This window comes from Vombatus ursinus, unplaced genomic scaffold (genome assembly GCF_900497805.2).
Source record: "Vombatus ursinus unplaced genomic scaffold, bare-nosed wombat genome assembly UNPS02014821.1, whole genome shotgun sequence".
Taxonomy (NCBI): domain Eukaryota; kingdom Metazoa; phylum Chordata; class Mammalia; order Diprotodontia; family Vombatidae; genus Vombatus; species Vombatus ursinus.
The window spans coordinates 51,270,757-51,294,278 of record NW_020954599.1 but is presented as its reverse complement, the minus strand read 5'-3'; the positions used below and the strand labels follow the sequence as shown (position 1 = coordinate 51,294,278).

The 23,522-nt window shown below is 37.7% G+C and overlaps 1 protein-coding gene across 3 annotated transcripts in view; it reads left to right on the top strand.

The window, feature by feature from the left end:
* The window catches only part of PALLD (palladin, cytoskeletal associated protein), a 520,996-nt gene that overhangs the window by 387,237 nt on the left and 110,237 nt on the right, over positions 1-23,522 (top strand). Inside the window, exon 1 of one of the 3 annotated variants that reach the window (XM_027837584.1) lies at positions 12,986-13,062. The exons of 1 other annotated variant lie outside the window; for it this stretch is intronic. The gene's annotated coding sequence lies outside the window, so the exon portion shown is untranslated. Of the gene's footprint in view, positions 1-12,985; positions 13,063-13,168; positions 13,268-23,522 lie in introns of those variants that run through there. One more of the 3 variants, XM_027837583.1, reaches the window with a different exon arrangement.

Below are 23,522 nucleotides of genomic sequence, written 5' to 3'. Positions count from 1 at the left end.
GTGTGTGTGTGTGTGTGTGTGTGTGTGTGTGTGTGTGTGTGTGTGTGGAGAAGAAGAGAGAGTGTAGGAAGAAAAAGGGGGGAGGAGGGCAGAGGGGAGAGGCTGCAACTTTAGCAGAATGTTTGAACAAGACAAAGAACAGTTCCAGCAACCAAATAAGGAAGTCAGTGCTGGAGTATTTCAGAATAGAAGCACGTTAGGGATTTTAGGAAAGCTGAGAGAAAAAAATGAGCAAAGAAAAATAGTAAAGAATTTTTGCTTTGCTTGCTTTCACCAAAAATACAAGGGAAATGGCATCTTGAGTTTTTCACACTGAGTGAAAAATGTGAGTGAACTTGTCTTTTTTCTGCTGACTTTAGGTTTGAAACAATGAGTAGTATCTTGATAAACACATCAGAAATTGAAAATATGTAGTAAGTACCTTTTAGGTACAATAAATGTTTGTTTTAACAATTGGACCTGAAAAGATCTAAAGACAATCAAAAACATATTAAGTACCTACTGTGTGCAGAGCATTGTGTTAGGTGCTAAGGGAAGAAAGGAAGGAGAGAAAGGAGAGAGGGAGGAAGGAAAGGAAAGGAAAGAGGGAGGGAGGGAGGAAGGAAGGAATGATAGAAAGGGGGAGAAGAAAGGACAGAAAGAAGAGAGGAAGGAAAGAAAGAGGGGGGAAAGGGAGAGGAGGGAGAAATTTAAAAATATTCCTTAGAATGGATCTGAACATGTTAGAGATTATTAGGGAAAAATTAAAGGAAACACATTGTATGGGAAAGCTATTGCTACCTGTAAATTAACCTTCCTACTCTCCATTCTCCAAAGCACTAAATATAGTGTATATTTCATTAATATTAAAGTAAATTAATTGTGCTTTGAGATTGAGGCACTTTTTTTTCGCTTGTGATGAAGGGGAATTTCAGAAAGTCCTCTGAGAAAATTAGTCACACCAGAAAGCTATGATTGAGAATTACTATTGTAAACACTGCTTCCTCTTTGCTTAATTTATAGAACCAAGGGATGGCCGGGTGGGGGGGGGGGGGGGGCGTAAAAGCTACCCTGGGTAGGAGTTGAATTACTCACCCACCCCCCATCATAAGATCATAGATTTACTTCTGGAACAAACATTAGATTTCATCTAAGACAGTCTATCACACAAGAAAACTGAGACACAGAGAAGTCCCAGTCAACCCAATGCTTGAGCAGAGAGATATTAGAAAAAAGCACACAGCATAAATATAGAAAGGAAAAATTTAAACTAAGTGGAAGCCACAAAAGTGAATGAATCTAGGCACAAAGATTTAAAGCACCATTGCTTTATATCACGGGATATAAGTTGGTGATTTAAAGTTTTAAAAAAATTCCTACTCAAAATACACATCTAGTATATTGGCAGCTGAAATCCTCTTGGGACTGCTATTTAAGCAGCTGCTAATGCAGTGTCTGTCCCAGTCTTCTAAGAAAACTTGGAAGATCTGCTAGGATGATCTTCATGCAGTTAGTAAATACTTGAGGGATGAAGTGCATAGAAGGGCTGGAGGTAGGGGATGGGAAGGACACTCAGGCACCAGAATAAACCTATATGGCAAACATGTCAAAACCTGAATTTTTAGAAGAAATTAGTGAGAGGTTCTTTTAGGCTCAAAATTTTGTGATCCTATGTATGATAGTTTGTTGATATATAGATTTTGCTTAAATTCAAAACTTCATTTCAAAATTGTTTTTCAAAAATGTGACTTCATCTCAGAAAGAGGCAAGGTGAAATAATAGTAAGAAAGTGGGCCTTAGGATCAGAAAGATCTCACCTGGTTCAAGTCCCATTTCTATTGCCTAGTGACTATGTTACCCTGGACAAATCATTTATCCCCTCAGCTCTCTAGACAACTGGAGCTAAGATTTTAAGTTACAGAGAAGGTGTCCAATTACAATGGTAGCCAGAATGTCCTCAGCTGGGAGTCCTTCTTTATCTATGACATCACAGGTCCAGTCCCTACCCCTTTCAAAATATTAGCACAGTTTTTGCTCTCATTATATATCTCTAACAATTGAAAGACACTGTCTGAAGCTGAAATAGTTATCTTACTTCCTGATATGATTGGATAATATATAATTGATATAATTGGGTAATATATAATATAATTGGACAATTGGATAATTGCCAAATGGTATATAAAAGAAAGAAAAAGAAACCCAAGTTGAGGAAAACCACCTAAGCACAGAGGCTGCTGAGATACTTCTCTGTTACCCTTTTATGTACCAGTGATTAATGGTAGCCATCTCTAGGAGGGGGGTGGGAGAGGGAAGAAAAAAAAAAGGAAAAAAAAGAAATTTACATAACTTTATTATATATTTAAATGGAATAGTGAATGGTACACAATAGATTTGCAGTTTCACGTGCAATCATCTTTGCTATTATAATATGTTATGGAAATGCTTATTTTATTCCATAAATTAAAATTTAATTAATTTTAAAATAGCCTGATTACCAAAGGCTTCAAAAACAACTATTTTTATTTGAGATTGTAAAATAACCACTAGTAATTATTTCCAATTAAAAGGGGAAAAAGACAAAGCATCTTTACAAGGACCTAAATTCCCCAAAGAGTTTATACAGCCTGATGATTTGAAGTCAAGGGTTCAGGATTCTAATCACTATTCTGTCACTGACCTTGAGGCCCCCCCCCACCCCTCCTCCCCCTGACTTAGGGCAAGTCATTGAACCTCTAGATATTTCAATATTGAAGATCTAGTTACAAGAATGGTTGATTAAAAGAATTAAAAGAATGTTATTAAGTTCTTTGTATTAAACTGCTTCTTAAAATTATTCTCTCCACATAGAGAAATAGAATAAATGAGGCTTAGAAAACAGAAATAAATTTCTTTTCCAAGGTGTCATGCATCAAGGATGAACAGTGATTTAGTAGAAGTTGGGCATATCTTTTTGTGATATTAGAATTTTCTGAAATGAATATGATTTGAAATCATTGGCTATTACTTGGGATAGCAAATATTTTTATTATACATAAATTTTTGGTAACAAAAATCCTATCTACTCACCATCAAAAAATTGAAATTGCACTGGAAATTTTTTTGTAATTGAGAAGGTACACCATAGTAGTATAGATTCAAAGCTATAAGGAAACTCAGAGAACTTGTCTTACAGAGAAGAGAACCAAGGCCCAGAAAAGTCATGACTTGCCCAAGTTTGAATAGAAAGTAATACATATGCTACCAAGAAAGAATTTACATTAAGAAGAAATTTCTGGGGATAAAGTATTTGTAGTGATTTATTGATGATCAACTTCCTCTCCTTTCTCCCTCTCGACACTCGAATAGAATCTTCTGAGGAAATTCAGATGAGTAGCATAAAGATGTAACTCTACAGCTAAGAAGTATGTACAATTAAACAAAACAAACCAACAAAATGGTGTTGGCTGACAAACTGAGTACCTTTCGTTCATCATTAAAAGGTGGGAGGAAGTTTCACCATCAATCCTCTGAAGTCACAATCGGCCAATGCATTGCATTAATGAACAAATAAATACAAATGTCATGATCTAGTTGCAAAAAAGTGCTAAAATGGAATCATAAATTCCAAAGTTCTAGTCTTTACCCTGACAATGACTCTTTCGACATTAACAAGTCACTACCTCTCAGTGCTTCTGGTGTTTTTTGTAAAGCCCTATAGGATGCCTACACGAATTAACTGCAGTATTATGTGGCACCTACACTCTAGGAATTCATTTGTTAGTGGGAGGTTTTGTTCTTCCAGATGTGCCATGTTGATTCACAAGGAAATTATGAGTAATAGCTCATAAACAGTCTGAGTGAATAAACAACTGTAAGACACCTGTTATGAACAGTTTACTTTGTCTCCTCATTTAGATTAGAAGCCTTTTTTAGGCCAGGGATCATGTTTTCTTCTTATTTTGAAGGCCCTTGGCACTTAGAAAAGTGATGAGAGCGAGTTATATAAATTCAGAATAGGCTAATTAATGCAAAATTGTAAGACTGCAGTTAAACAATAAAATAGGTTCAAAAACTGTTCTGATACGTAAAATTATTGACAAAATGATCTTTGCCAATCAACATACCTCCCAGATTTTCCTCTCAAATTGCAGTAGGATATTATATCTACTCAATTGGAGCCTTTCTTTTGCTAGTTACTATTTAGGCAACAGAATATAATTCTGTTGTTGGCACCCCAGTGGCTAAGCAATGCCAATGGGTATCATTGAAAGGCTTAAAGGGGAAGGAAGGAAGGGAGAGAGAGTGAAGAAAGAGGTGAGGTAGATAGTTAAGAATAGTAGTGTCATTCAGAATTGTTTCAGGTGCCAGCCAGTCAACATTTATTAAATGCCTACTCTGTGCCAGGCACCGTGCTAAGAACTGGTGATATAATGAAAGGTAAAAAGGCAGTCCCTGTTTTCAATAAGTTCACAACCTAATGGAGAAGACAACATGTAAACAACTGTGTTAACTGTTAAGCTATATACAGAATAAATGTGAAATAATAAGTATAGGGAAGGCATAATTAAGGAGAATTGGCAAAGGCTTTCTGTAAAGGATTGGATTTTAGCTGGGACTTGAAAGAACCCAGGAGGCAGAAATGAGGAGTGAGAGCATTTCAAGTATGAGGGACAGCCAGCAAATATGCCAAAGATTTGGGAGCTAGAGTATTTTGTTTTAGGAACAGCAAGTAGGCCAATGTCACTAGATACAGGGTTCATTATGAGGTATAAGGTCTATGAAGCCTGGAAAGGTAAAGCAGGGTCAGGTTATAAAGGGCCCTACCACAAGGAGACTATTTTTTATGCGAATTCTTGGTCCCTCCCTGTTACTAGTATTTTCACATCATTGGTACAGTGGAAAGATTCTTGAACCAGTGTTAGGAATCTGAGAACCTAGGTTCAAATCCTACCTCTAATCTTTACAAACTTTTTTGAACTTCAAGTAAGTCACAGCTTCCTTGGGCCTCAGTTTCCTTATCTGTAAAATGAGGGAATCTAATTAGATAGGTGGAAGGGAATGGAAGGGAAGAAGCATTTATATAGTGCCTATCATGTACCAGGCCTTATGCAAAACACTTTATAAATATTATCTCATTTGATCCTCACAATAGTCCTGAAAGATAGGTGTTGTTATTATCTCCATTTTACAGTTGGATAAACTGAGGCAAACAGAGGTCAAGTGACTTGACTAGGGCCACACAGGTAATAAGTTTCTGAGGCCAGATTTGAACTCAGGTCTAACTGACTCCAGGCCCAGAACTCCATCCACCGCATCACCTAGCTGCTGGATGGCCTTTGGAGGTCCTTCCAGCTCTAGATCTAAGATCCTATGATAGCTACCTGGTCCTACCTGTTTCCTCAAATGGAGTTAGCTAGTGTCGGCAAATAAGGCAACCAAATCAGAAATGGATTTCTCCCATAACTACAAAATGTTATTCTGCTGAGTTTTGTTCTTTAAAATGGGAATAAGTGGGTAGAGGTAGAATGTGTACTTACAGTTTAACCAGTTTGCCCATCTCTACAGCCAAATATTTTATTAAAGCTGTATGCTTTAGTACAATAAGCAAGAAAAGAATGAAACAATGGCACAAAAATTTTTTTTTGTATCATCTGTACCACCCATATGTGAATACTAACATCCATAGTTGATGAACTAAATACAGCGATGTATATGCTTTAGAATCTAAAGCATATACATATTCAATTTGTAAAAAAAAAAAAATTAATGAATACCCCTTTTGGGGTATTGTGAGATAGTAATTTCCAAGAACCTGATTTGGGAGGGGGTGGGGGGAAGGGAATTGTACTCTCTCTCCATGGTTTTGTCTTTTCTTTACATTCAACACTTAATTCTTTAAAAAAAAAAAATCTTCTCATTTGGCCGACTCTGGCCAGATACCACAATGCTCTCAAAATTCATGATTCTATTCGTTGTAAACCTCACTTAGTGCAATTTTCAATCTCTGTAAATTCTACCTACAAATCAAATTTCATTGAAATTCATTTTGTAGTCATAGAGTCATAGGGCATTAGAGCTGGAAGAAATCTGGGAGATCATCTACCACCCATACTTTCTAAATAAAAAACTGAGGCCCTGAGAAGTAAGATGACTTGCTTGAAATCATACAAACAGTTAATTGCAGAGAAACTAGAACTCATGTCTTTTGAATCCCTGTCTACTTCTCTTTCCCTGCCATCATAGTTCCCTGAAACAAAAGTAGATTTTTAGATGTTTATTATCCTTTAGTAATCAGTTGAATTTTACCAAAATCATTCAACATATTGAAACAGCTTGGAATAATGGATAGGCGGACACTGGACTTGAAGTCAAGAAGGCCTGGGTTCAAAACCTGCCTCAGTACTTTAGCATGTTATTTGCCAGTCACCATCATACAGTATGATTTCAATTTTTTAGCATGTGGGATAGTAGGAAGAATATGGAATCAGTCACGAGACATTTATCTTGACTCTGAAAACTTGTCACACTTGAAACCATGTTACAATGGGCAAGTCATATTACTTCCCTGGGCCTCGGTTTCCTCATCTGTAAAATAAGGGTGTTGACTAGATGGACTCTGATGTTATGGAAACTTAGTATACTACACTTTCCCAGAGAGAGTCAGATAGAAAAACAAATTCCTGTTTTGAACTCTGCCTCTTAGGGAATTTTTATGGAATCAGCATCTGATTCAATCAGCTTCAACAAAGCTGGATTCAGAATAGGAAGTTCTGCCATTGGGAGGAAGCTAGACATTTTTGAAAGTTGATTTAACTCTCAGGTTGAATGGGTGGGTACCTTTGGCAGAACAGAATATTTTAAGGCTAAGTTAGCACTATATTTAGGAAATGGGAAAATCAATAGTTCGCTGAATAGTTTGGTAAAGAATGCTATTGGCCTAGAATTGTTGATAAAACTTCTATAACACACCTCATTTCCTCCAACTCTGCCTTAACATATACCTACATATACATACAAAGCTAGAATCTGAGTTACTGAAGCAAAATTAATTTCTTAAGGGCCCCACTTCTGTTTTTCACTCTGTTCCCAAACTGAATATGTTGGAAGAATTTCCTTTACTGTTCAGTAGGAAACTGACATTTCAGATCAGAGCACAGTATCTATTCTTTTTTTTAATTTTCTTCCAGAGCTTGTTTTGAAGGTTCTTTGCTTGTTTACTGTCAGGAATACTGTTCCTTTGTTTACTAGTTCATGATCTTTCTTTACATTCCATTACTTAAGATGTTCAGGTTGCAAGTTTCCCAGCACATAGTTTTATGTCTGCTCAGACTCCAGTAACATTTACAAGCACAAAGAGTTCCATTTCTCTCCTCTCTCTCTCTCTCTCTCTCTCTCCCCCCCCCCCTTCTTCCTTCTCTCCCTCTCTGTCTCCTCCTTCTCTCTCTTTTTCTCTCCCTACTTGGAATAAAATTGTATACAAGTCAAAGAGGTGTCCTGACCGATGGGATACATTTATGTTTTTCCTTTGAAAATATGGATTATACTTGGAAGTTATTCCTTTTTCTCTTCCCTTAACAAGCAGTGCTCAAGATTAAATAAATCAAATAATGTCTTTATTTAATTACTTTATAAGATCCCACTCCCAAATTTTGTAAAGCATCCCATATCGAGGCAAAATAATTTAGACACTGATGTTTTCAAAATAATTGTATTACATATGAAACATTACAATTAGTTCATTGGTATAGGATCCAGCTTTGGAGTGGGGATGGAGGGGATTTTCAAATGGTAATGGACTTTTAGCTAGAGATAGGGCAGCAAAATCTGTGCTCCAAAAACTCCAGGACATTGGAAGTCCACAGGAAATCCCTTAAAGGTCTCTCTATTAATATCATACACAATGCTTTTGTGAAGACCCATGCTTAACCTTGTTCTGTTTGACATTTTTATCAATGGCTTGGAAAAAGGGATAGGTGGCATGCTTCCCAAATTTGCAGGTGATTCAAAGCTGTGAGGGATAGCTAACATGCTGGATGACAACCAGGATTTAAAAAGATCTTGACAATTTGGAACATTGGGCCAAACTGAATGATGAAATTAAAGAGGAATTAATGTAAAGCTTCATACTTTGTTTAAAAATTGTCTTCACCAGTACAAGATTGTGGAGGCATAGATAGAGCAATTTGTCTGAAAAAGATGCTAGAGTTTTATTGGATCACAAGCTCTACACAGGTCAACAGTATGTTAGAGCAGCAACAAAAGATAAGTATAGAGTCTAGGAATAGAGATTTGATAAATATCCAGTTGTGGGTACCGAGGTGGTACAGTGGATAAGAGTGTAAGGCCTGGACTCAGGATCCAGCCTCAGACACTCATTAGTTGTGTGACCCTGGACAAGTCACTTAATCCTGTTTGCTCCAGTTTCTTCTTCTGTAAAATGAGTTGGAGAAGGAAATGGCAAACCACTCCAGTATATTTGCCAAGAAAACCCCAAATGGGGTCAGGAAGGGTCAGACACAACCAAAACAACTGAACAACAATAGATATCCAGTTAGACAATATCTGGACCATTGTATTTAAGTCTGGGTCCTACCTTTTAGAAAGGACACTGATTATCTGGAGAGTGCCCAGAGAAGGGCAACCAGAATGGTGGAAGACTTTGAGCTCATACCATATGGGGATTGAGTGAAAGAACTGGAGAAGTTCCTCCTGGAAAAGAAAAGATTAAAGTGAACATGATGGTAATCTTCAAGTATCTGGAAGGCTGTGGTGTGGAAGAGAGATTATTATATTGTTCTGTTTGGTCTCAAGAAAGGGTCAATGGGTAGAAGCTGCAGAAAAAGCAAAAAAGTTCCTGACAATCAGAGCTATTCAAAAGCGGAATGGACTGCCTCAATAAGAAGTGGGATCGCTGTCATTTGAGAGCTTCAAGCAAAAGCAGGATGACAATTTTGCCAGGGAAGTTGTAGCAGGGATGTTTGGGCACAGGATGAATTAGATTGTCTCTGAGCTCCCATCTGACTGACAGTCTGTTAAGTCAGCAAGCATTTATTAAGCACCTGCTATGTGCCAGGAATTGTGCTAAGTACTAAAGATACAGAGAAAGGCAAAAACAAAACAAAACAAAAACTGCCCCTGTTTTTAGAAAGCTCATAATGAGCCTGTGATCATGTGTTAAAGTTTTCACTACTCTCCTATTCTCTCCTCCTAAGACAAACTTTTGGGCTCATCTCTTCTGAACCACTTGCAGGCCATTTTAGCTAGAGTTTCTTAGGGTAGAGTGACTACAACCTGTGCCCAAGCTCTTTGGGTCAGTTAGATGATGAAGTGGAGGGCTGCCAGGGCTGAAGTCAGGAAGATCTGAGTTCAAATGTGACCTCCATCACTTATTAACTGTGTGACACTGGGCAAGTTACTTAACCCTGTTTGCCTCAGTTTCCTCATCTGTAAAATTAGCTGGAAGAGGAAATGGCAAACTACTCTAGTATCTTTGCCAAGAAAACCTCAAGAGGAATCATGAAGAGTTGGACATGAATGAAATGAATGAAAGACAGCTCTTTAGTCCTTTAGTCTTTTAGTCTTTAGTCACCATACTCAGCTAACAAAATCTAGGCAAATTGCCTCCAAGCTAAGATTAAATCTTTTCTTTAGGACTACCCTCAATTACAGATTACTATCTAAAGTAGAATTAGGCACTCCCAAGATCCTCTATTCTTCAGGATGCAAATTAGTTGAGCCCAAACAAAAGGTAAACTGAGAAGGCAAGTTCATTGTTTTCACCAGATCTATTAGTTACAAAGTCCCAATGCTCTTATCATTTTATCCTCCCTGCTATACTATAAGGTTCATGAGGGCAAGTTCCATGTCTAAACTATTTTCCCCAATGAGTGTTCTTGATTGTTGTTTCACAGAGTGAAAATTTTCTTTAATGACTGACGTTAGTTCTTTGAATACCCCTGAATCTGAGTTCTGCTAAATAAAAACCACTAACATTTACTCTTTAAAAGTCACATGGTCATGTGAGTGCTTTCATTCTTAGAGGCCATAGGTAAGCCATTTCCTTATTGGCAAGCAATTTTACATGGGCTCTAAGATATTCTTAAAAGTACTATTGCATGGTATATCTATCGGAAGACCTGTAAAACCAGTGTTACCACTTCTGACCTAGAGTATAACATGTTAAGTAGCCTGCAAAAACCCAAACTTTGGGCAACATGAACAAATTTCATATTGCCAAATTAAAATTTTTTGTTATCATCACAACTGAAAAATGATTGAACAATAAGAAGTCCTATTTTAGTCGTGTCTGACTCTTTGTGACTCCATTTAGGGTTTTCTGGGCAGAGATACTGGAGTGGTTTACCATTTCCTTCCCTAGGTCATTTTATGGATGAGGAAATTGAGGCAAACAGGGTTAAATGACTTGCCCAGAGTCACACAGCTAGTAAGTATCTCAGGCTAGATTTTAACTCAGTTCTTCCTGACTCTAGGCCCAGTTCTCTATCTGCTATACCACCTAGCTGTCTGATTTCAAATTACCTTTTACTTATTTCTCTCGCTGGTGGGTGGGGAGATTGGACTGAGATCTGTGATACTTGGCTGGAAGAAAAGTGGGTAAAACTAATTTTTTCCATCATGGGAAGTCATTATTGTATATTTTGAGATCTGTTAATACTAATTTACCCTAAATGTTTTTAAATATTTCATTAATATATTTTATGATAATAGTTTCTCAATGATCCCAACCTCATTCCTTTAAACAAAACAAAAAAATAGTGAAATTTTTCAATATAATGACCCTAACTATCAGTATGTAACACATTATGGTCATCATCTACTACCTCTTTAAGAAGCAGAAAAAGCACTTTTCTTTTTCTTAGTTCTTCTTAGTATTCACATGTATCACTTCCCCATTTGTTATAACTTCATTTGATTCTATAAAATAATCAGTTGGGTTTTTGATTGGTACTGCATTAAATCTATAATTTAGCTTGGGAAGTAACATTTTTTTAAAAACTTATTTGCTCAACCTAAGCCCTTCCATTTGTTCAGTTCTTTGATTTCTATCAAGATCATTTTGAAAGTGGTTTTGTATGGGTCTCTTGAATGTTCAATAAGTTAATGGCCAAATTTGTCATTCTTCTATCATTTTTCTTGATTCTTGGGGGTGCCATATAGAAATGTATGTCATTTACTGGGTTTATCTTATTTTCCATTACTATACTTAAGCCACTGATTATCATTGAAACATCTTGCAAAAGGCTGATTACCATTTAGGAAAAAGGTCATTTATTTTATTCATTCTGTGTCTCCTAAAGGAAGGTAGGTTAATGTAATGGAGGTTTGGGCCTGCATCTTTCCTAGTGGGTGCCATCTTAGGTGATCTAGGCAAGCACCAAACCCTCATTACATTAGTAAATCACAAAATCATAGAACACTAGAGCTGGGAGAAACCTAAGAGCTGGTCCAAACTATTCATGTTACACGTGAGAAAACTGAGATCCATAGAGATTAAGTAATTTGCCCAACATCACACATTGACAGTCTCAGGTCTCCTGACTCCTAGGGCCAGTGCTCTTTCAACTATCCTTGACTCCTAGAGATGCATGTGATTTCTTTGCTGCCAAATACCAACACTTTGAGTGGCTAGATAGCTGTTAGTCAGTATGCTATTTTCCCAAGTACTTTCCCAAGTGAGTGATCCTAGAGCATCATTTGGTAGATGCCATTATCCACTGTGTGGGCAAGATTCTCTAACTAACTAGATATTCCATTGGTTATTCAACTTTGATTTGTATTCATTTCAATGCCAATTTAAAAATTTTTACTGATGTGGTTTTATTGTAATGGCAGTGGCAGCCATCCATCAGCTGGTTAGGGTGGTTTATATGTTAACTTGATTTTGGGGAAACACTATGAAGGGACAATGAATTAAAAGGAACCTCTTTCCTGCTAAAACTCAGGGAGTTCACTAAAGCCAGTGACTTAGGCTCCAGATGGTTTATGACTGAAGAAGTAAGTGAATAGGATTCTAAAATACATTCCTGAGACGTTGCAAGGTGACTGTGACACACTTTTTACCCTAAGGGGTTCTGAATTGAGGTATTGTATGGCATCATTAACACAGTAAATCCTAGTTGTATTTTGTTTTCTCTGTCCTTTAAAAAAATAAACAGTTCATATTTCCGTATTGTGTTCTTTGTTACTTGTTCTGATATAACTTTATTATACACCATAGATGTTGATTTTTGTCGCACCCTTGAAAGAATAATCCAAAGAAAGGTTACCTTCCCCCCACCCCGCCAAAAAGCAAAATATTTAACTGCTGCTGCTTCAGGGCTTACATTCATTCGAATAAATGCAAGCAGTTTCCTTTCCCCCGAATAGAAAGCTGCTGCCTGGTTTACCACTGATTTCTTTTCAGGCTGCAATGAAAACAGACCGAAAAAGACCCTTGGAAAAAAAGGGGGAGGAGGGAATGGGGGACTGAAGAAAAGAATTCACTGAGATGCAGCCAAGAGCTCTGTTTGTACAGGGGCGAATGGGATAAGTTCAAAACCTAACATTTTTTGAAAATCTTTGCAATTCTGGAAGACTTATTTAAACGTTGTTTGACCAGGTGGCCTCAGAAAGAGGTCCTGTAGATCGAGAGGTTTGTGGGGGGGTGCGGTGATGCAGAGTTAAGTGTGGAAGAAAGTGGGCAGGGCAAACCCTCCACAAACCTGACTGTTGCTTGGCTGGGGAGGGGGGAAGGGGAGAGGGGAGGAGGAGGGGGAGGAGGAGGAGGCGGAGGGAACAAGGAACGCCTCTTCTCCTGCCTGGAAGCTGGGAGCTGGGAGCTGGGAGCTGGGAGCTGGGAGCTGGGAGTAAGGGATTCCAACCACTCAGAGGAGGGAGGACTTTTATTCTGAAGGCCCGGAGAGACAGTAGCTTTTAATGAAGAATCACTGAGTCATGAAGTTGGTGTTCTCTCCTTTGACTAATCTGTATATATTATTGAGTACCTGCTAGGCTCTGAGGCAGTCTCCCAAAGTGCCAGCTTGTCCGGAGTGCTCTTGCTGCTGCTGCTGTTGCTGCTGCTGCTGCTGCTGTTGCTGTTGGGTGGGTGGTTTCTCCCCCTCCTCCCCATTCTTTCTCCTCCCTCCTTCTCTCTCTCTGTCTCTCTGTCTCTGTCTCTCCTCTCTCTGTCTCTCTCTCTGTCTCTCTCTGTCTCTCTCTCTCTTTCTGTCTCTCTCCTCCCCCCACAACTTAAAAAAAAAAAGAGGAAAAAGTTTAGAGTGGTCCCAGGATCTAAGGATTTGGCAAGGTAAGGTGAGGGGTTTCTGTTATTCAGCGGCAATAATCGGTGCCTTGGAATTTTGCAAACTTTCTGCCTTTTTTTTCAGTGGGGATGAGCTGCCCGGGAAGTGGTGGGAAGGAGGGCAGGCCGACCGGGCTAGACACAATTATGAACCACTGGGGAAAGGGATAGGACATTTTTCCTCCCGGGGTCCTGTAGCTTGTAAACTCCATCCATATCCATCTCTGTCTTTCCCTCTTTTTTTCCATCTTCCTTCCTTTCTCTGTTTTTTCCTTCTCTATCTTTCTTTCCATCTTCCTTCCTTTTTTCCTTTCTTTTTCTTCTCTCTTATCTTCTCTCTCCTCTTTTTCTTCTCTTTCATTTCTTCTCTGTCTCCTCTCTTTCCTCATCCTTTCTTTCTTTCCTCTCTCCCATTTGATTGGATGGAAGCCACCTTAGTCCATGTTCTGAAGAAAAAGTAGCATCTTTCCTTTCCAGGACTCTTCTCTTTACTGCTGCTGCCTCCCATCCCTCTTTGCTACTGCTTCTTGGGGGAAAGGGTTGGGAGTGGGAAAAGAGAGAAGCATAACTGGGTAATGTGTGGGAGAGTTCGGGAGTAGTGAGGGGGGATGGGAGAATCGTATTATTGATTTGAGTCTTCTGATCTATGTAGCCAGGCGATTCTGTACTACTCCACCCCCTCTTTCCTTTTATATTGCTCCTCTAGACCTGAGACTCCGTGTGTTACAGGGAAAGTTTGCAAGTTACTTTGGGAATTTCAGGAGCAGTTAAGCCCAAGGCATTCCTCTAGAGTCTGGCACTATGCTGGGGACGCCTTGAGGAAAGGTTGGCTGAATTAGCTAGTTAGATCCTTGTGCACGTGTGTCTTTGTGTATCCATACAACCCCAAAGATGCAGCAACCCCAAAAATGCATCAGCCCCCCTGATGCAGCTGTTTCTGAAGCCTTGTTTCTGAGAGTAGGAGTGGAAAGTTAACCTACATGAAAGTTTCCTGGCAGTTTCATGCTATTTAGAAAGGACTTAGACTCGGGAATGCCTCTCCTGCATAAGGCTATGCTTAGAGAAACCTCGAGTAGGCTGCACTCTTGCACACTTCCACCCTCACCCCACTCCTTGTTTGCAGGATTCCCTGCTTGAGCAGGAAATGTAAAGAGAGCTTCCCCCCCAAAAAAACTAAGCATAGTGCTTTGGGGAAAATGTTGAATTTGGAGCCAGAGGACTTGTGTTCAAATTTCTGGCTCTGTCATTCTATTCTCGTTACCTTGGGCAAGTCATTTAACCTCTCTACACCTCAGTTTCCTCATTTTGTAAAATGTTGGGGGTGAACTAGATGACCTCTAAGGGGCCTTTAAGTCTTATATCAATGATGGTTGAAACCTCTTCCCACTTCATGTGAAGGGGAATGTTGCTCTGAGAGACCAGACAGTTTGGTCACTGTATTCACTGCCCCCATATATGGACTATAGGAAGTGTTCAATCTGTTCTGCAGGGTGCTGGAACTGAGAGAAGGGAGGAGTAGGTTATGGAACTTTTAGAAAGTTAACATTAGTCCCCTTTTCACTTGCCTGTGCCCCATCTTTCTCACTAGTTGCAGACCAGAGCAAGCCAAATCCTAGCACATTTTACAAGACACTGCTGTGTAGGTTTGCATTTTTGCCAGTGTCCAGTTCTTCCCCGGCCTCATATATAATTTAACAAGACTGTCAAACTTAATGTTTGGCCTGAGTAGGCCTTAGGAGAGGAGAGTATTATACCAAGATTGAGAGTCTACTTTTTCAGACTATTCCAAAGAACTGATAATGTTCCTGATCCCAAGGCACTTAACTAGAGGCCTATGGGATAACTAGCTTGTGTTTTTTTTTCCTTTTCCAATGAAGGAGATGGAGTAGCCAAGTGGTCTGGCATCACTGAAGTTTTCCTAGCTTGCTTTAGGAGAGTAGCTCTGACTGCCATCCAAACCACTCAAGAATCAGCCACTAAATAGAAGGGGAAATTGACCAATTAATTGTTCAAGGATGGTGGTTTACATCATCTAATGAGGATTTTGGTTTGGGGGTGTGTTTGGAGTTTAAAATATGATGACAGCAAGCATTTCTTTTCTTTTTGGCACATACCAAGGAAGAATGAAAGAAAGCAGTGCCTGAAGGAGAGAAGACTTTTTCCCTCTTTGGCTGGTGCAATTTGATTTTGATTTGGTGGTGAAAGGTTTGGGTGCATTTAAAAAAAAAACTTTGATTGTTTCACAACCTCTAAAATAAAGGATCTTACAGCAGGTCTGTGTTTTCTTCTTCTTTTTATTGTAAGATCCTCAGGGCAGAGATGCAAATCTTTGATCTTGGTGTGGTTTTATACACGCTGTGCCATAAATAAATAATAAAAGTAATTAACAACTGGACAGTCAAAGCCATTCCAGCTAACTTCTGGTTGTTAAACTCTGAACACCATGCAAGAGGAGGCTAGTGCTTATTTCTTTTTCTAATGCCTTCGTTGTCTCTGGTTGTTGATTCTAGCTTAACAAGGTGTTGCCCATACATCTACTATATGTATTTGTCCACCTAAAAGAGCTAATACTTAAGACATTTAATAAGTTAGTACTTAATATTAAACTTTATATTAGAACTGGACAAGATTGATAAAAAGGAGCAGAGGAGGAGAATGGAAGACTAATGTAGTCTTGGTTTACAATAGTAAAATTCTTGATTTAATATATAAAATGGCAACTGAAACAGTATTTTAGTTCAGGTGTTGTAAACAATGAAATGACAGCATGATTAGGCCTTTCCTAGTAAATCACTTATTGGTTCAATAAACAAGAGACATCCCATATACTGCCAGTCTTGATGCTTGATTCTAGCCCTATTAAGTATATTTGTTTATATTCATTTTTATAACAGAACCCTAGATTTTATAACAGAGTCTAGATTTAATGCCATTTACACATAAAGAAATATGTATTGATGTTAATATTTTGTTAAGCCTCCTAAACCTAAAGTTATAGTTATGAAAGAGATTATATTGTTTTATTTTCTCAATAGTTACACCTCTCAAATGAGTCTCTGGTATGTTTTTTTCTATGAAGTTTTTTTTCTCTAAATTAATTGGAGGCATGATACCCTATTTTATTTTAAATTAATCACTATCATCAGGAGAAAAATTCATTGCTCAAGGTACTCAACTCATCATTTCTACAGAATATTATTAATATACTCCTAAATTTCAAGCTGGGAGGGACTTTAAAGACTGTCTAAAGAGACACAACTTTTGTTGTGTCATGAATCCCTTTGATAGTCTAGTGAAGCCTATTTCAAAATAATGGCTTAAAATGCATAAATAAAATATATAACAAAAGAATCAATTATATTGAAATATAGCTATCAAAAAATGTTAAATTCATGGACCCCAGATTAGAACCCACGAGATTCTACTCCAGTCTCTTCATTTTAGAGATGAAGAATCTGAATCCTATAGAGGTTGTGGTTTAACCAAGATTTCACAGGGAATAAGTGTCAGACATGAGATTTGAACCTTGGTCCTCTGATTCCAAAACCAATGTTCCATGCTGCCTGACAAAGAAATTACACAACTTTCCCCCCCATCTTCTGAACTTCTGTCATAATCTTCAGCTACTATAATATATGTGGGAATATACACATGTAGGTTATATTTACATATATAATTATACTATATAAATGGCACCAAAAGTTTTTTGTTTTGTAACCATGTTTTACTACACCTTCTGTTTTACCTACATGTAAATGCACAGTCTGACTTGAAAATGTGTTTGCAAAATAATCTGGTACTTTGGTAGATCTGTGACTTCATCTGATTTGGGTTCATGCCCCTTGGAGACTGATGAGCATTGTATGAGTATTACTGGATCCCTATATGTCCACACTCATATATTCTTACAAATTGTTATATTGGACAAAATAACAACCTTATATTTTAAAAGGTAGAAGTTAAAGATATATTGATTCTTCTCCCAGTAATGACACTTTCTGTCTTCAGAAGCACACAAGGCACATTATATTATCTCTATTCTAATGATATTATGAATGGTGACCTGGCTCCCATATTAAAGACAGAGGAATATAGAGAGCTTGTCCCAAGATAGGCAGGAACAAAGCCAAAATACAACCTGGTGTTTTGATTCAAACCACTATTATGGAATTGGGATGGGGGTGAACCCAACATGACTTCCCTAATTAAAAGATCTTTGTCAAGAAAGCATCTGCACCAGAAGATGCTATCAGAGAACGTAAGCTTTTTGATGGCATGGATTGTTTTTTGTTTGTTTATTTTGATTTGGCCTTATTTTCTTTGTCTTTTGTGTGTGCATATAGAAGATGCTAAGCAAATGTTTGTTAATTTCTTGGTTTGAATCAGAGGGAGAAGAATTGTTAAGTCATGGATGAGAAAAGAGGTACTAGAGGGCATATTCCAAGTTCTTAGGGGAAAATTATAACTGTAGGGGCAGGAAGACTCTACAAGGCATCCCTCCTTGAATTTACCTAGTAGATGTAAAGAAATTTTGATGTGAGCAAAAAAAGGAAAGGTAAATGTATTGTATTAACAAACTAATGGGACATCTGTATCAGGGAGTGAGATACAACAGGGCAGAAATTTCTCTCCAGGCTGCTTCCTTCTAGCTCAGGGGTGTTAATGGAACACTAACAGGAAGTGGAGGTAGAGAAAGCATGCTTACCTTTGGTGTTCCTCTAAAAGGGTCTTAAAAGTAATAATGCTAACCAAATTGTGGTGTCAGTCAACTTATGCATATTCTGAACTTAAAACAGGTTCTCAGTCATCAGGGAAAATAAAGTTTTCCTAACACATACCTTCTCTCTTTCCATACCCCTCAAGTTCTTCTAGGTACAAAAAGCACTGTGTACTCAATTGTCCTTTATGCCCTGGAGCAAGAGCTTACCAACCTTGTTGTTAAGAGACGTATTTATAAGTTTCTAAATGGACCAAGCAATGTGGTACAGTGGGCACTTGAAGTCAGAAGACCTGGGTTCAAGGCCCTGGCTCTACCATATTATTAACTGTGATACTGGGCAAGCTCTTTAACTAATCTAAGTCCTCATTTATAAAAATGGAAAAAATACTTGTATTACCCACTTCACAGGGTTGTTGTGAGGAAAACATTTTGTAAATGTTTAAACATTATATGAATGTGGGCTCCTATTACTACTACCTACCAAAAAATGTTGTTGTGAGAATCACTTTGTAATTAAGTCACTGCAAAATATACATAAATGTGAGTTGTTATGGTAAATGGAGAAGGAAATAGGCCTTCCACAATAACATAGGTAATCAATGAGAAAAAATATTTATAGTTCTATGTTTAGGGCTAACCATAATTATGTATGGAAACCATTCTGGTTAGGTGAGCCTGTCTGAAGGATTTTGAAAAATGACAAGGAAGGAAACAAATTGAAAATATGGTATAGTTAGATAATGTTGGTTATGCGTCTTCTTTCTTAAAGCATCTCCACTCTAATGCCAATGCCTGGAGACTGTGGTAACCTAAGACAATTAATTTATACAGCCCTGGCATGTATTTTGGAAAGAGCAAAGACTGGTTTGGATTTGGGATTTTTTTTTTCCTTTTTTTTTTTTTTTTGTGGTGGTTGTTGTTGTTGGAAAAGATTTCCTCAAGAAAGAGAAGCTGTCATTTGAAAACAAGGTAGAGGTCAGCCAGAAGAAATGGACAGTCACAGCGCTTCATAGTTTCTTTCAGCAATCTGCTTGAATTTGTTTTTCAGATTTATAGTGTTAAAAATACATCCACAAGAAAAGGTATATGACTGTTCAAGTAGAGTTGGTGATGTAATAACAAGTAAAGTCAGAACATTCACATTGAAAGCTGAAATTCTGCTTATACTCCTTGTACAGGATTTCTCTTTACTCCTGAAATTCCAGAGATGGGATCAAGTGACCCTCTCCAGAATAATGAAGTCTACCTAGTCAATTAACAAGCAGATTTTTAGCTTTCTGTGCGCTGGAAACTATTGTAGATGCTGGGCCTACAAAGAAAATAATAAAACAGTCTCTGTTCTCAAGGAGCTTACACTGTATCAGAAAGATTGTCTGTTTCTCACTATAAGAAAGCCAAACAGGGCATTAAGTTTAAAGTGAGATTTCCTTGTCACAGTAACATGCTATGTTACTGAAATGCAGTTTACTTTGTTTCTTTACTAAATCCTATTTACTGAGTTTTCGCTAAGAAGTTAGACATTATTATTAGTTGCTTCTTCAATTTTAAAAATCAAATCTTCAATAGTAGAAGGAAGTCCTACTAACTCTAGAAAAAATATTAAGACCTTTTATTTTTGCTTTTAGTACTGTTGATAACCAAGCTATTCATTTACCATGTAACCTCTCTATTTTATATGAATGTTATGTTTTTCTTCGCTTTTGTTCATTCCCCCATTCTCTGAATTCATATAGATGTATATGTGTGGGATGTGCATATGTATATAAGTATATTTTTTTGTAATACTACTTAATTTTATATATATTGTCCTATCTCCTCCAATAGATTTCAAATTTCTTGAGGATGTAAATGGATCACATAATTTAGAATTGGAAGGGACTCTACAGAGCATCTACTTCAAACACAAAGTTTTACAGTTAAGAAAACTGACACCCTAAAAGGTTACTTGCCCAATGTCTCACACAGGAGGGAGCAAAACTGGATTTCAACCCAGGTTTTCTGACTCTCAATAGTGTTACTTCCATTACATCAGGCTAGTTATTGTCTTATACTTTTGCATTTCACCAAGGATTAGCATAATGCTGGGCTTATGGTAGCCCTACATTTCATTGACTTTTTGATTTTTCAGTCCACAAATGTGTTTCAATCGATGTAATAAATGTGTTTTCAGAAGTGCATAAGAACCAGAAGGAAGCAGTGTGACCTAGGCTATGGAAGGAGAGAAGTGGTTGACAGGGTCAAATGCAGCAGTGAGCCAGAAAGAATGAGGACTAATGACGAAAGACATTGATAGAGAAGTTTCAGTAATGTGAATAGAGCCAGAAGCCAGTTTTCAGTGTGTTGATAGAATCATTGTTGAGGAAACAGACATAGCAAATATAGATTATTCTTTAGCTAGAAGAAACCAGTCCATTTCTCTCTTTATACAGATGAGGAAAATGAGACTTAGAGGGGTTAAATTATGCCCAAGGTCTTAGCCAGGTCTTTTTATTTCTAATCCAGTATTCTTTCTGCTATGCCATGCTACTTCTTAAGCAAGGATCAAGACTTAGGGAATGACTACATCTAGATAGGAAATGTTGAAGTCAAAGAATTAGGAAGAAAAAAAATCAAGACAATGTATCAGCCAATCAATAAACATTCATTAAGCACCTACTAACCAGCTAGCCTTTGGGGATATAAAAACAGATATAATCGGTCTCTGCCCTCAAGGAATTTGCAATCTATGTATGGGGGAGAAAAAAAAAACCAAACAAGTACACATATAAGTAGATGCAAAGTATCCAGAGCCAAGGCAATAGAGAATATTATCACAGAGTGAATGGTCAACAATATTAAGTCCTGCAGAAAGATCTAGAAGCACAGAGACTGAGAAAGAGACAAGAGTTACTTGATTTGAGTGAGGGGGATAGAAGCAAGATTACAAATGATTGGGAAGAGTACAGTGTAGACTGTTCTCAAAGAAACTTTAAAGATTCATAGGCAGAGTGACTCAAGATTAATTGTGAAGGTTCTCTAGGATGAACAGACCTAAGAAAGTTAGAGAACAAGACATAATGAAGTGTCGTTTTGCAGACTAGGAAGGAAGGAATCAATGAAGTAGGAGAACTTGGACATACAAGAATGAAAAGCCATGGTAGAGCAAGGTATAAGAAGAGCTGTGAAAGGATAGCATGAGTGGAAAAGGATTAGCCTTGACAAGGAGGAAAGCTAAATCTTCTTTTTCAAATTCAATCTCTTATGAATTTGCATGGTGATCTAAAATATAATTATTCAAACTGTCTACCATCATATATGAAAATGGCTAGATTCTTTCTCTTAAAAGTCTGCTTAGTTCTGGGATTCCTCCTTTTGATTATTAGCAAAACTTCAAATTTATTTTTGGTATCTGTTTTTCCCCAATAGGAAAATATATCATTCAACTTCCTATGTGTAGCTTTAGGAAACAGCTGATTTTCTTTTTTTTTTTATTGCTTACCTACCATACATATTTTAGTCCACTTTTGTGTTATATACTAGAATCACCGTGGCATCACAATTTTTAAAAAACCAAGATTGCTTCCTGAATGAGTGAGGAATCCAGGCATTTGGTATTTCTGTCAGCACCTTTCACTGTACTTGTTTTAAAACTAAAATTATGGCTGTTTTTTTTTTTCCAGTGTTGGAATATTGAGTAATGGCCCCTGATTTGACCACTGTTATAGTTGGCAGAAATTGCCAAATGGTCCATCAGGTGAAAGTAGAGCATATCCCATGAAAGGCACTTGGGAAACCAGTTCTTTTCAAAGTATTATTGATGTCTCTTGATTTTATACCACAGTACTTTCCAGATACAGCCCTCCCATACACAGTCTTGTAACAAAAAAAACAGTTAAGTAAAATTGGTACCCACCACAACTATATCTCACTGTAGGCAACATTCCACACCTATGGTCAGTTGCCCTCCTTTCCTACATCTCTCCTACAGAGAGAAAAGTATATTTTGTCATCCTGGACCAAAATTGGTCATTACAATTAATCAATTTGGTGGCCTTTTTTATATTATGTAATGATTGGGTGTTTTATTCTCCTGGATCTGATGGCTTTGATCTTCATCAATTTATGCAAGTCTTCCCATACTTTTCCGAATTCCTTATATTCTTATGATGTAATTGTATTCCATTACATTCTTATACCAATGTTCATTCAGCAATTCCCCTAACTGATGGGCACCGACTTTGTTTCCAGGTGGTTTTTTTTTTAGTTGTTTGTTTTGCTACCCCCAAAAACTGCTTCCATAAAGATGGAAACTTTGTTTGACTTTGACCTCATTCAGCTATAGCCCCAGTAGGATTGCTAGGTCAAAGGTTATGAGATTAGTGATAATATATTTGTATATGTGTGTGTATGTGTATGTTATGTATAATTCCAAAATGGTAAATCATTTCTAAAGCAAGACTCAGAAAACTTGCAAAGTCATTAACCCTGCATATCTTTACAGAATAAGAATGGGTCTATCTGTACTCCTTAGAATATGATGAATTTGATGTAGAAGGTCATAGTTATATTCTAATTGTTCTAGTTTAGGTTACTTTTTAAGAGTTGTAAATGAGTCCAAGTATATTAAACAATGTAGTTTATATGTCAAACTATTTTATTTATCAGCAGATCATTTGAGCTTATACGATCAGCAATAGTAATGGCAAGTATGTTTTAGGCAGCTGCAGTAATAGCCCAAGAATATTTGACTAGGATTCTGAATCTGTCCATCAGTAATCTCTGAAAGTGCTGGTACAAAAGATTTTTATAAACCTTAATGGCAGAAAAATCATCAAGGATAAGAAGGCAACTTTTCAAGTCTATCCATCTCTCGGCCTTTTTAGGATTCTGTTGTAGCATCAATTTCGTTCCTGCTTTTACGGTGCTATTTATCTCCATGACAGTCCCTTATCAAAACATCCAGCATCCAAAATAGCTGACTGCCATTTTCTTTCCTTGCTCATCCCGGTGCCCAAACTGTCTTGAGTCAGAATGCAAATGAATGATAAATGATAATCTCACAATCATAGGAAGGGAGTTGTGTCTATATTTTAACTTTCCGGTTTTAGAGATGGCTAAATCCAGGGGTGGAAAACCTGTGACCTCAAGGCCACATGGGGCCCTCTAATCCCTCAAGTGCGGCCCTTTGACTGAATCCAAACTTCACAGAACAAGACCCCTTAATAAAAGGTGCTTTCCTAAGCACCAAGTGTTTGCCCTCACTATTGAGATTCCACACTTTTGATTTCAGAGTTCAGGGAACTCTGGGGTGGAAACTCCCCCCATGGATTTTGGTCATCAACTTTAAAACTCATCTGTAACTTTTAGTCTTAAAGAGTTGAGTGGGGTCCAGAGGTTAAGTGATACACAGCTAGGATTTCTCAGCAGCAGGACTTAGAACCCAAGTCTTTCTGACTTCAAGGCCAGCATTCTAGCTCCCCATGCTGTCTCTCTGCATATGCTTTAGTCAGGGGAAATATTAGCTCAAAATAAAAATGTCAGTCTACCAATTGTTTCCTCTTG